At 39.4% G+C, this 13437-nt stretch overlaps 1 pseudogene; it reads left to right on the forward strand.

Annotated features, from left to right (window-relative positions):
• Window positions 1-2740: 2740 nt before the first annotated feature.
• LOC144593249 (U2 spliceosomal RNA) lies at window positions 2741-2942 on the forward strand (annotated as a pseudogene).
• The last annotated feature ends 10495 nt before the right edge of the window (window positions 2943-13437 follow it).

A 13437-nucleotide genomic window follows, 5' to 3' on the forward strand; every position in this document is an offset into this window, starting at 1 on the left:
TTATCGCTGATGATGAAAAGACTGAGAGAGAAAACTAGGAGAAGGAAAGCCGGGTTCCAAAAGCCTATACATTATCGACCTAAAGTCCTCTTCACACAAGCACACATGTACCCAGGCAATTCTCAAACAAGTTGATCTCTCGAGATCTTGCATGTGGTCTTGGCACACAACTCCAGTTAAAATTGGGTTTACTCCTGTGTGGATCTTGCACATGCTCATTGTCATTGCACGTGTTTCTCCCTGTTGCCATGGCTTCTGCAGAAAGAATGCACAGATATGCCAGTTCACTACTGTAAATTGTCCCTAATACAATATAGGTGGGTGGCTGGAGAAGAGGTGGGGAGTTGATGGCTATGTAGGGGAGAGTAGATTGCAGGGAGATAAGTTGGGGAATGGAACTAATGTGTGTGATCTAAGTGACAATATAGACCAAATGGGCCAAATTACTCCTGTGTTATATGGAAATATGAGAAAATAAATTGGAGAAAATATCACATTAAGGCTAAATATGGACTTCACATAAAGCTGATTTGAATTGTTAGAGTTGTGCATTGTCTCAATTTTATGTTTTGATGTAAATTCTAATATCCACATTGATAAAAGAAACTTCCTTTATAAATTTGCTAGATGGTGATTGCATCGTTTATAAAAATCTTCACCGCATCAGTTTCCATTGAAAAGGTAGATTTGAAAGAGTAGAAATAACACATATTGAAGAACCACCAATTTCTCTTGAGGCAACAGAGAAACAATACTCCAATGTACACTGTGTGCTTTTGATTGTGCGCATTAGACGTGCCAATCTCAGGCATTGTGGGAGGTGGCACGAGAGGTACAGAATTTGGAGAGCAATCTCCCATAATGGTGGCAGTTCCTCAACTGCTGGAGCAGCTTTGGGATGGATGCTGCCTTAAAATGGTGGATGGATAAGAGAGAAAAGGCACCACCTGTGTCTGATTGCAGGTGAAGCGAGACTGCATTGCAGAAAGAGGGTCCCTGAGTCAGCAACCCTGCTGGCCAGTGGCCCCAACCAATAAAAAATGGTGTTTAGCTTGCATCAGGACAATCTTGGGGGCTTCATGAAGGAATCCTGTCCAGATAGGCTCTTTAATGTACCTCTGGGTTAAGGCATGCTCCTGAAACCAAAGCTTGGGCTCAATTGCTTTCACAGTAATCACCAGTGGTGTTTGTGCTGAAATGAATCATGCTCAATGCATTCACAGAACTATGATAGATTTGCCTGGTGTGTGATTGCTTGTGTGAAGCTTTTTAGGACATTTTTAGGAACAATTCTATTGCTTAGAGCATTTAACGCTGTGCTATGCAAAAGAATTTCTAGCACAGGAATTCCAAAATTAAAGACAAAATCTCCTATCCCACCATTTGGACGCTGCAACAAATAAAATGCTGGGCATGTGGAAATCTAAAACTGAAAGGAGAAAATTAGAAAATACTCAGCAGGTCAGGCAGCACCCTTGAAGAGAGAAACAGAATCAACATTTTATGCTCATGACTTCTGGTCAGGTCTGATGATGAACATGAGCCATGGAGGATAGTGGAGATTTTGTTGGGACACACTATGATGACCTGGTCAAGCATGGTGGTTGCAAACTTAATTATAGTTGGCACTTTTTATACGTTCTGTCACTGATGGGAGTACATCAGTGATGCTGGATTATATTGAATTCCACAGTATTTACAATTTATAATATTTACAGTTTATTTCAATGGAGTCCATCACTACAGGAACGTCAGGAGAAAGTGAATTCATTTTAATTCATTAATTTGCTTTTCTTAATTATTTGTGTTTTTTATTCCTTTTAGTTACTTAAATGTAGTTTTTAATTATTTTATGTCTACATAAGTTCATAAGTCATAGAAGCAGAAGTAGGCCATTCAGCCCATCAAGTCTAATCTACCATTCAATCCAGGCTGATCTATCTTTACCTCTCAATTGCATTCTTCTGCCTTCTCCCCCTTATGTCTTATAACATAAAGTTTGTTTTAAATGTAATTTAATTAGTTCATTTTTATTTCCCATCATAAGTAATTAAAAGTACCTACCAGCTTTACCATCTGTCAAAACTGGGGGAAAGGTTTTACCATCTTACACAACTGCTTGCCGAGTGATAGGTTTGACTAGACATGTGGACATTTCTCCACAATGTTTTTTCTGACCTTGTCGCCACTCAGAACTAGGCAGCTGCACTCCCGTTTGCTTTGGGTGAACAAGTAGGTCTTTCATCTCTAAACGAGGTGAGTTTTGAGAGAGCAGAAATTGTGGGTGGCAGGCAATTTGGCTGTGTTTCTATCTTCACAGGTGCTGTCTGACTTGCTGACCATTTCTGTTTGCATTTCATCTGAAGACTACATTTACTCCTAATACCCACAGCACATGTTGAATGAGATCGAAAAGAAAATGCACAAAATATAAACTTTTTTAGAGAAATATAACAAGTGAAAGGGATTCTACATTCAGGACTTCAGACTTTACCTGTTAAAATTAAAGGCGTAAGTTAGGAAAGGAATTTATTCTGAACACAGCAGACAAGAAATTCAAATTGATGTGGTTATTTACCTTGCAAACTAAACACGGTGAATGTGCCATTTATATACGGTGTTTTTGTGCTGCAACAGATTTGTTTTGCAAAAGATTGTACATTATAACTACCTCAACTGCAGTTTTCATTTGATCATGCATTTTGAAGAATCGTTGTTTAGTAAATCACCTTAGAATGTAATCGCTTCTCGGCCTTTTGGCTAAGATCAAGTGTAGAATGTTTTTTGCGTTTTCTAGTTTGTGATAGTATTTTCATGGTAGGTTTTGTTGAAAGCTTCAATGTGAACAATTTCTTTCAAGCAGCAGCGTGCAGATACAATAAGATAGATTTTCAATTGGGCATAGAGTTGGCCTTGCATCAGTTGCCTTTCTTGAAACCTCTGAGCTAGAAATGAAATTTGAGCAGCTTTTTTTAATAGACAGTTCATCCACAACAGCAATTTACAACTGTCCATAAATTTGCTTCTTTGAATTCACTTTCATAATTGTAGAATAGTTTTATAGGAAGTCAAAATCAACAGACATTTTACTTACTATATAAGCATCACATGAAAATGTTATCTTTTTATACATTGCATCAACTTATACATTCCTTGTCATAAAAACATACCAGCTCCATTTTATGCTTGAATATACACCCTTCAAATTCCAATAAAGTCAAGTAAAGAGGAAGGATTTACATTTCAAATATTGTCAGGACAATTATTAACATTCTGCGCTTCGTGAGGTATTTAACACGATAACACGACAATACTTGATCTTGGAAGTGCTTTTACATTTTGTGGTAAATACATCAGCCTGTCAAGCTCCAACATCTAATGAAACATCCGAAAATTATGTTAGTGTTTGCACAGTCATATGCTAAACATTTAAGAGCATCCAAGTACGTAGATAGAAGATGCAGTTGAGAATCATGTGCTTTTAGCAATCCTCTTATAACACATCTGAAATAATGTTGGGATAACAAAATCTTACTGTGAATAATTAACTGATTTAGAGTAATGTAATCTCATTCTATCACACATTCCTTTAATAACATGGACTGTAAAGGTTCTATTGGTTAGTGGCTGCTAATATAATTCTATTTAGCAATGGAATAAGCTGTAGTAAACAAAAAAGTCAGAACATGCATTGTGTATTTACTATTTTGACTGTTGTGAGTAGAAGCATAATGAAATTTAAGATAGTATTTCAACTAAGTATTAGATATGTGTCTTTTTTTGTAAAATAATTGGAATACTTGAAATTTTGTATACTGTATCTCAGAATTTTTGTATACTTTTTATTTTACTGCAGCACAAGGTACCAAAATCATTGAATAAATACACTGTGGCCATTTTAGCAGTTTAATTTGGTTGTCTGTGTCCTTTTTAATAAATGTAACTTTCCACCCAGGGCCTGAATTTTTTCCAAAATTATTTGAAATATTAAAGCACAGAAAGTGTTATATCGTGTGGGCCACACACTTGTCACACAGATACCGTTACTGTGCCAACTAGGCTAGCTCTCAATTTATCCCAATTGTTATAACTTCGGTAGAAGTTGTAATGAAACAAATAATAAGCACAAATTTGTTTCCTCTAGAGGGAAGGGCAGAACTGGCAGTTCCAGGATTTAGACATTTTTGGTGTGACAAATGGGGGTGTGAGAGGGTAGAGGGGGCTGTGCTGCTGGTAATGGAGAACATGAAAGCAGTACTTATGGATGATATCCTGGAAGGATTGACCAATGAAGCTAAATAGGTAGAAGTTAGGAATAAGAACGAGATAATTACTTTGACGGCATACCATACACCATTTAATAGTCAGCAGGAATTAGAATTAGAAAAACATGTTCCTCAAGGGATTCACTTCATCCCAGATACCTAGACCTTACATGCACCTCCTTTTCCTTTCCTAACCTGAGCATCAATCAGGATTCCGTAATCATGCCTGCCTTGTCCTTTGCTTTAACAGGAACGTTAATAGGAATAAGAAAAACAGATATTTGGGAGATAGCAGAAGGTTGTAAAAGCAAGTTATGGAAAACGATAGGAATTGTCCACAAATTAAAATCCTAACCTGTAGCAAGGCAGATTTTGAATTAATTCGGCAAAATTTGCAAAAGTTAATTGGGAGAGGCAGTTGCCTAAGGTATGTCTGCTAAGTGAGAGGTTTTTAAAAGTGAGACAGGGTGAGTTCAGGGCCAGCATGTTCCTGTTAGAGTACATTGTAAGTAAATTTATTGCACCAAACCCTGAGGCACACCACTAGTCACGTGCCTCAAGTCTGAAAAGCAACCTTCCACTATCACCCTATGCTTCCTTCTATGAAGCCAATTTTCTATCCATTCAGCAATCTCTCGGATCCCATGCAAACTAACTTTTCAGATCAGCCTACCATGCGGAACATTATCGAATGCCTTGCTGAAATCCATAAATATAAATAACATCTACAGCTCTGCGCTCATCAACCTTTTTGGTCACATCTTCAAAATACAATCAGATCCGTGAGACATCTCATGTACAAAACATATTGACTATCTCTAACCAGCACTTGTCCATCTAAATGCATGTATATCTTATCCTGCAGAAGGTTCCGTAGTAGGTTTCCGAACACAGATGTTAGGCTCACTGACCTGTAGTTTCCAGTCTTTTCCCTGCAGCCCTTCTTGAATAGAGGTACAACATTTGCCACCATACAGTCTTCCGACACCTCACCTGCATTTTATGATAACTTGTAAATCTCAGTCAGGACACCTGCAATTTCCTCTCTATCTTCCCATAGTGTCCTTGGACATATCTGAAGAGGCCCGGGAGATTTGTCTACCTTCATACAGGTCAGGACCTTCAGCGCCTCTTCGACCATCTGCTCATAGGACACTTCCATTGACTGACCCATGGTCCCCAGTCCTCATGTTTTTCTCCACGGTAAAAACACAGCACACTTCTTCATGAGTGACTGCAGGTTACTCAGTTACTTTACTAACACCAGGGGGGACGCTAAAGAAAAAAGTGGCAGTTAAAAGTAACCCTATTTGCTGATGCCTCTGTGGTGATATTGCTGGCAGGTGTACTTGTGACCTCTCAGAGTGAGTCAGAATCATCAGGACAAGAAGCAAACTCCCATAGAATCTTCAAAGTTTTCACACCTTACCTAGACCTCTCTGGTAAGCAATATATTTGCAGTCTCAGATTTTACAGCCTTATATTACATTATCTAGAAAAATTGTCAGCTACTCTCTCTGGACTGGATTGCTTTTTTTATGTGGAAGTCAAGGTCATAATAACACTCAACCTCTTCAATACAGGGCATTTCCCAGCAGCCACAGTGTGTCACGATTTGTTTCTCGCTACAGCTTCAGAGAGGTCACCTAGACCCTATACTCATGGCTTTTAACTCTTTTGATTTCACTGAAAAATAAATGACATCTAAGACTCTGGGATTTTCCAACATTTTAGTGTTCCCAGATGGGCAGGTGGCCTTTGAAAATACTTAAACACTCATAATAGTTTCCTTTATTAACTCATATCAGATTTTTTTTTGTGAATAGGCAGGTCTCTACTCTCTCAGAGTGCAGGTTTATATGGATCAAGAAAAAAAATTCATCATGGTGAGGGCCATGATTTTGGGGCGCACACACTGGACTTCTTCCTCCCGAGGGAATCTGTACTGCTGCACACTTCCTGCAGTCAGCACTGCTCATGGGGACGGATCCGGGTGAAAATTAGATCTGTAAAGGGGTAAAACCTCACAAAACTACAATTAGGGCAATGAACGGTATAATAATCTCAAATCTGAGATTACAGTCTAGCTGTACAGGTTACAGTTCGTAACCAAATTCAACATTCCAATCATTCATCACAGTATAGAAGATTCACTTAGGTTCTTTTGAATGGTTAGTGACTATCTTATATTGATGCCCTTGGTTTTGAACACTTTAAATATAGAAACATCTACTCCATCAAATCCTTTCATACTTTGGACAAGTATATGGATAGAAAAGGTTCAGAGAGATATGGGCCAAACACAGGCAGGTGGGAGTAACTTGCCCCAAGTAGATGGGACATCTTGGTTGGCATGGGCAAGTTGGGCTGAGGGGCCTGTTTGTATGCTGTCTGATTCTATGATTCGATTACTCTATTTTAAATTTATCTTTCAAGTATCTAGCTAGTCTTTCATTTTGTAGAAAGGAAGTACCCATTTATTCATTTTTGTTTTAACTCGTAACTCTGATGTTATCCTGGTAGATTACTTTTATACTTTTGCCACTACCTTACATGTTAATGAAAATTGGAGAACATTCTGTTTGCAAGATAATGTAACTGCACTAATCTGGAGGTAAAAACAAACTACTGAAGGAATTCAGTGGGTCAGGCAGCATCTGTCGAGTAGGAGATCCAATATGTCAACCATCCCTTTGCCTCCACAGATGCTGCCTGACCCACTGGGTACATCCAGTAGTTTGTTTTTTTGCTCCAAGTTTAACATAATGTCTAAGATTATTTTCAACTAATTTACTTCAAAAATGAACACTGTGCTCCCGGATGCTCTTTCGATCCCATTGATTTTATAGCAACTCCTAATAATTTTGGACATGTAGTCAAAAATCTATTTGCTCCACAACTTCACTCACTTTTGTTTCAACAGGATTTCCTCCTAGGAGCCAGTGTCACTGCTAGGCTCCCCTCCTGTAAGGGAATGCTCCTGAATAAGCCACAGAAGCAGATTTTCTTTTTCTGGGGTTGAAAGTTCAATGGGTGTAAAAGGTGAGTGTGTTGAAGTAGGTTTGGCGATAGTTTAATATTTAGGCCAACAGATGATCATGGAGTTTGGAATTGGACCATGGGTTGGTTTGGGAATAGTTAGTGTTTATGATCAATGAATTATCCTGTAATTATTGGGCTTCACAACACCCACTCTTTTCTTTGACTTTCTGTGGTTAAATTCCCTCTTGTATTTGTCCACCAGATATTCAACAGCGCAACTACTTTAAAGCTCCCATTTTAGAACAATATGTCACATGGTTATCTATAGTATAACCATGCTACAGCTTTCTATTGCAATACAACTCAATAAAAACATTGTATGTCATAGAGTCATACAGTGTGGAAACAGGCCCTTCGGCCTAACTTGCCCACACAGGCCACCATGTCCCAGCTACACTAGTCTTACCTGCCTGCGCTTGGTCCATATCCGTCCAACCCTGTCCTATCCCTGTACCTGTCTAACTGCTTCCTAAACATTGGGATAGTCCCAGCCTCAACTACATCCTCAGGAAGCTTGTTCCATACACCCACCACTCTTTGTGTGAAAAAAATACCCCTCAGATTCCTATTAAATCTTTTCCCCTTTACCTTCAACTTATGTTCTGGTCCTCAATTCCCCCACTCTGGGCAAAAGATTCTGCGCATCTACCCAATCTATTCCTCTCATGATTTTATACACCTCTATAAGATCACCCATCCTCCTGTGCTCCAAGGAATAGAGACACAGCCTACTCAAATTCTTCCTATAGCTCACACCCTCTAGTCCTGGCAACATCCTCGTAAATCTTCTCTGAACCCTTTCAAGCTTGACAATATCTTTCCTATAACATGGTGCCCAGAACTGAACACAATATTCTAATTGCGGACTCACCAACGTCTGAAGGGCCTGTCCCACTTAGGCGATTTTTAGGCGACTGTCAAAGTCGTAGCAGATCGCCGAAATGTTCTTTTACCCTACGACAATGACCACGACAATGCCGAGTCAGGTCGATACAAGTTACGTTTTTTGTGAAACTAGCACCTGGCTAAGAGATTACACCGTCTTCGGAAACATCGCAAAATTTTGTAATTACTTGTAATTGAAAATGTACGGGAAAGGCATATCTGGTTTCTGGGTTGCATATCTGGGTTGGGAGCCTACTTTAAAAGTAATCGCTGATGGCCATAAACATCGCGAAATTCCCACGCTTACCTGACCTTCAAACTGTCGCCTCCATTCTACCTGTCAAATGTCCTGACGGTAAATAAATTGGTTAAACACAAGTATTTTAAGATATCTTCAAATGACTTTACTTAATTTAATATTACGTGCTTCTGAATGCATCTGCGACAACCTAGCAAACCTGGGGACAGCATGCGACAACGCCCGCAATAAGCAACGATACCTGGCAACAAGCCAGCTGTCGCCAAGAAATGTCTATCCGGAAAGTTTCTCAACTATGCGCCGAGATCCACTACGATTCTTTGAAGACTCCTTACGATCATGCCCGCGACACCCCGGCGAACTGTCGGCGACAGCCTAGTCGCTGGCAGTCGCCTTAAAATCGCCTAAGTGAGACAGGCCCTTTATACAACCACAACATGACCTCCCAACTTCATGTCCTTCATACTCTGTGTCTGGATTAAAGCAATATGCAGCTAAACCAGTAGAGAAGAACCCATGATACACTGGTAATGTGAATGTGCTATATGAAAATCCCAAATTATAAAGCTGAGGCTGCATGAGTTTAGCATTTGGCAAAACAAAGGGCACAGCCCTCGAAACAGATATAAAAATACATGCAAATAGTTCAAAACAAGATGACAGAAATGGTGACACAAATGGTGACCCATCCCTCTTCACGCTTTCTCCCCCCAACTACAATCAATCTGAAGAAGGGACCCAATCCAAAACATCACCTCCCATTCCTACTACAGATGCTGCCTGATCTGCTGAGTTACTCTGGTACTTTGTGTTTTGCTCAATATAAATGGCATCAGCTAGAAAATGTGATAAAACATGGAATGTATTTGCAATTCACCCAGAGCCCTTTCAGATGGTCCTCAGTGCCAATACCATTGTAGAGGCAACAATAGTGAAGAATAAATATGGCGTTCTGGGGGCTGAAGAAAGCCAAGTCATTAGTGGGCCTGAACACAGACATAACAGCAATTAATCTGTTGGCACCAAGCGCATGTAAGTTAAAGCACATTTCAAACCAGCACTGTCTGACATATTTCAGTTACAAATTTGGTACATATAACCAGATGCTAAAGAAGTTGTCACTGAAAGGAAGCATGCAGGTACAGTCACTGAAAGGAAGCATGCAGGTACAGCAGGCAGTGAAGAAAGCCAATGGAATGTTGGCCTTCATAACAAGAGGAGTTGAGTATAGGAGCAAAGAGGTCCTTCTACAGTTGTACCGGGCCCTGGTGAGACCGCACCTGGAGTACTGTGTGCAGTTTTGGTCTCCAAATTTGAGGAAGGATATTCTTGCTATTGAGGGCGTGCAGCGTAGGTTCACTAGGTTAATTCCCGGAATGGCGGGACTGTCGTATGTTGAAAGGCTGGAGCAATTAGGCTTGTATACACTGGAATTTAGAAGGATGAGGGGGGATCTTATTGAAACATATAAGATTATTAAGGGGTTGGACATGTTAGAGGCAGGAAACATGTTCCCAATGTTGGGGGAGTCCAGAACCAGGGGCCACAGTTTAAGAATAAGGGGTAGGCCATTTAGAACGGAGATGAGGAAAAACGTTTTCAGTCAGAGAGTTGTAAATCAATGGAATTCTCTGCTTCAGATGGCAGTGGAGGCCAATTCTCTGAATGCTTCAAAGAGAGAGCAAGATGGAGCTCTTAATGATGGAAATAGGTGTTATTTTTTGCATCAGGCACCAAACTAGTCTTACATGTCTCTGGGAAGAAAGGTTTGTCTCATCTTGCAACTATATGACTATATGTCCTTGCAGCTGCATAATCTGAGGCCTCGTGATTTACCAGCTCTTTCAAGTGACTCCAATTATTTTCCTAAGCACCTAATTGTTTTCTAAGTGAGCCAATTTGCTCAGCATAGGGATGTGACAGACAAGTCCATTTTAGCTGAAAAGTCTGTTTTAACCCTTAAACTACAGGTGATTAATGCCTGAGACAGTCATGAGTGAAGTCGTGAGGGGATATCAGGTCAGGACAAGGAAGGCAAGGGAACATTATTCAGGATTATGAATTTCAAGGATTAAACAGAGCCGTTCGATAATGATGCAGAAACAAGGAAATGGAGATGCTGGTTTACGAAAAAGGCATAAAGTGCTGAAATAACCCAGTGGGTCAGGCAGATTTCTGGAGAACATGGTTAAGATGGTTAGGTGATGTATCGGGTCAGGATTCTTCTCTTAACAATGATAGTGATACCCAGTTTGAAGTGATCATGCCCCAAGGGTAAATGGGAATAGATAATTGGGTTTTCTGATGTTCATTTGGAATCTGCATGCAAAGAAAAAGTACTAAAAAGGACTTTAAAAAAAATTGGCACAAAGGATTAACAGCCATGGTGCATAAATTGAGCCCGGTGTGTTAGAGGTACGCATTCTTAGCAAGAGGGAACTGTTGGAAAAGGTGCTCAAGATTAATGATGGCAAACACTGGTATGTGCAATCAGTATAACCAAGATATCAACCAAAGAGAACTAAGAGTGGGATCATGAGACCATGAAGGAAGATATAGAAACTAGATAGATGGGTTTAAAGGGGATGTTTCTACCAAGACACTGGAATGATTCTGCTCAAAAATTTCCCTTGTAGTCAGTCGATTTTCTATTCATTCCCTCTTTGCTAATATACCTTTTTTAACCAGCTTTTGAACTTGCTCTGCCACCTGTTGTGCAACTGAGTGTCAAGATCTTGCTGCTTACCTAAGCTTTTCAAAATTCTGTCATTCTTTCCTCATGCAAGTCAAATCTATTCTGCTGCTGGAGCTGACTTTGAAAAAATCCCTGTATTTATTGCTTCTGTAAAAGGCTACCAGTGAATAAAGAGGGAGGGAGAGGGGAGGAGAGGGTGCTGCACCAATGCAGGAGAGGTTTGGGCCCAACGGGTCCACTTGGTCTAGTACTCCCTAAAACTAGCCTGCACCTCAAATGGAAGTACATTGGGACCTTCACAGCCTGGATAGGAGAGGCAATTTACTTTCCTGAAGAATGTGTTTTTACAAGTACTGTGCTCACCAAGACCAATATTAGATTTTCTATAATCTATGGTAATGTCTGTGTGGATAGAAAACCAGAAGGCTCAAGCTCCATTTCAAGTCAATGCTGAGACAACTGATCACAGATTGTACAACAACTGTGCTATTAAAATTAATCTCAGACCAGGGAAGGGAAAATGTATCTAAGGTCTCCATTCTTGATTGCTATTTAGCTTGTGTTAGAAGATGAGCTGCATATAAGCTTTTGGAAAGGTACTCCGGTGGGATGTTTCGTCTTAGCAAGGAAATTCACTATCTAGCTTCATACACAAAAGAATGCTGTGTGGACAAAGGTACACAATTGTTACATTTGTTATAGAACCATACAATGGAACTGCTGGGACTCACAGAAAATGAAAATAAATCAAAGCATCTTTAAGCATAACTTCACAAGTCAGATTCCTGACCTAAGGACCCTTTGGACAATGACTGTATGAAAGGATTGGTGTTTGGAGAACAAGAAGCAAACAGGTAAATAGTTCTTCATGATATCCTTCAGTTAAGTTTGCTTTCATTACTGCTACCTGTTAGCAGAGGAGATGATTCGTATGTTTCTTCAATTTGCTCTTTCGTAACTTTTGAGTGCTAGGTAGTTTTGTTCAACATGTGCCCCCACAGGAGAGTTATGAAGGTACTCACATCAGTCCTTATATTTAAATTGCCAGATTGGGATTAGGTTTTCCAAATATCAACCTCAGACCTGATGCAAAACATACATGTTTCTTCTTGTTGAAATCTAGACAAATATCTAAATGAAATATTATTCAATTGTTTCATTTGTCTCAAAATGGTTTCAGTTTCTCAAATGCCTTCTTTTTTTTTAGGATTTTTGAATATATATAATAGCATCATTGAAAATAGCAGCAACAACATATAATTAAATCTACATCCAAATCTACACCTTAGTTCTCAGTTAAAATTATTGATAGGGAGTTTAATGAGAAATAAAGATAATGGAACAAAGGCAGGTAGATGAAATTAAGACACAGATCAACCACAATCTGATTGAATGGCTGAACAAGCTCCAGGAACTAAATGATCTATTCTCGTTCTCATGTCCTCTGTGGTTTTAACAGAGGCTCAGAGATACATTCAATTCTCTCAGATAAATAATCAGAAAATCCTCAAAGCAGTAACATCAGATGGCACAAAAATATAATAAGCAACAAAGGGCTAGAAGATATATTGATAACATCCATTTAAAGTAATGTTTCCTCTGGGATTAATTAATTTTGATAGAATGGATTTGTTGGGGGGTTAAGTGATGAAGGGAGTGATTTATGTTTTTATTCTCCTAACAGACTGCTGGCTAAAAACTCATTCCTGTCATAATAATCGCAATTTTGCATTGATCAAATCTAATTAATTCCTTAGAAGTACACCAGACCAGACCAGAAAATTAACACGGATTTCAATTTAAGGAACTCCTTTATGGTCTTAATGGTAAAGCACGTGTATCATTAAACTATTTACAGTTTTGGAAACATATTTTAAATCAGTGATGCTTTCAAGAGAGAGCTAGATAGAGCTGTTAAAGATAGCGGAGTCAGGGGGTATGGGGAGAAGGCAGGAACGGGGTACTGATTGAGAATGATCAGCCATGATCACATTGAATAGTGGTGCTGGCTCGAAGGGCCGAATGGCCTACTCCTGCACCTATTGTCTATTATCTTCACCATACATAAGGGCTGCAGAAGAATTTATTGACAGGTTTTCTTCAACTTTGTGGAGTTTTGTGATTATGGAAATCAAATGCTAATCATGAACATTAATGTTGTTCATTCTTTCCCCAGCCCTGTAGGATTGTAGAAATATCGTATCTTACTTAATCTTCCTATCTTTCTGCATTCTATTACAGCCAACTGTTCCCTTTACTTCTTGTTACCTGTCTTTTCTCTCACTGTTTGG

This window comes from Rhinoraja longicauda, chromosome 4, assembly GCF_053455715.1.
Source record: "Rhinoraja longicauda isolate Sanriku21f chromosome 4, sRhiLon1.1, whole genome shotgun sequence".
Taxonomy (NCBI): domain Eukaryota; kingdom Metazoa; phylum Chordata; class Chondrichthyes; order Rajiformes; family Arhynchobatidae; genus Rhinoraja; species Rhinoraja longicauda.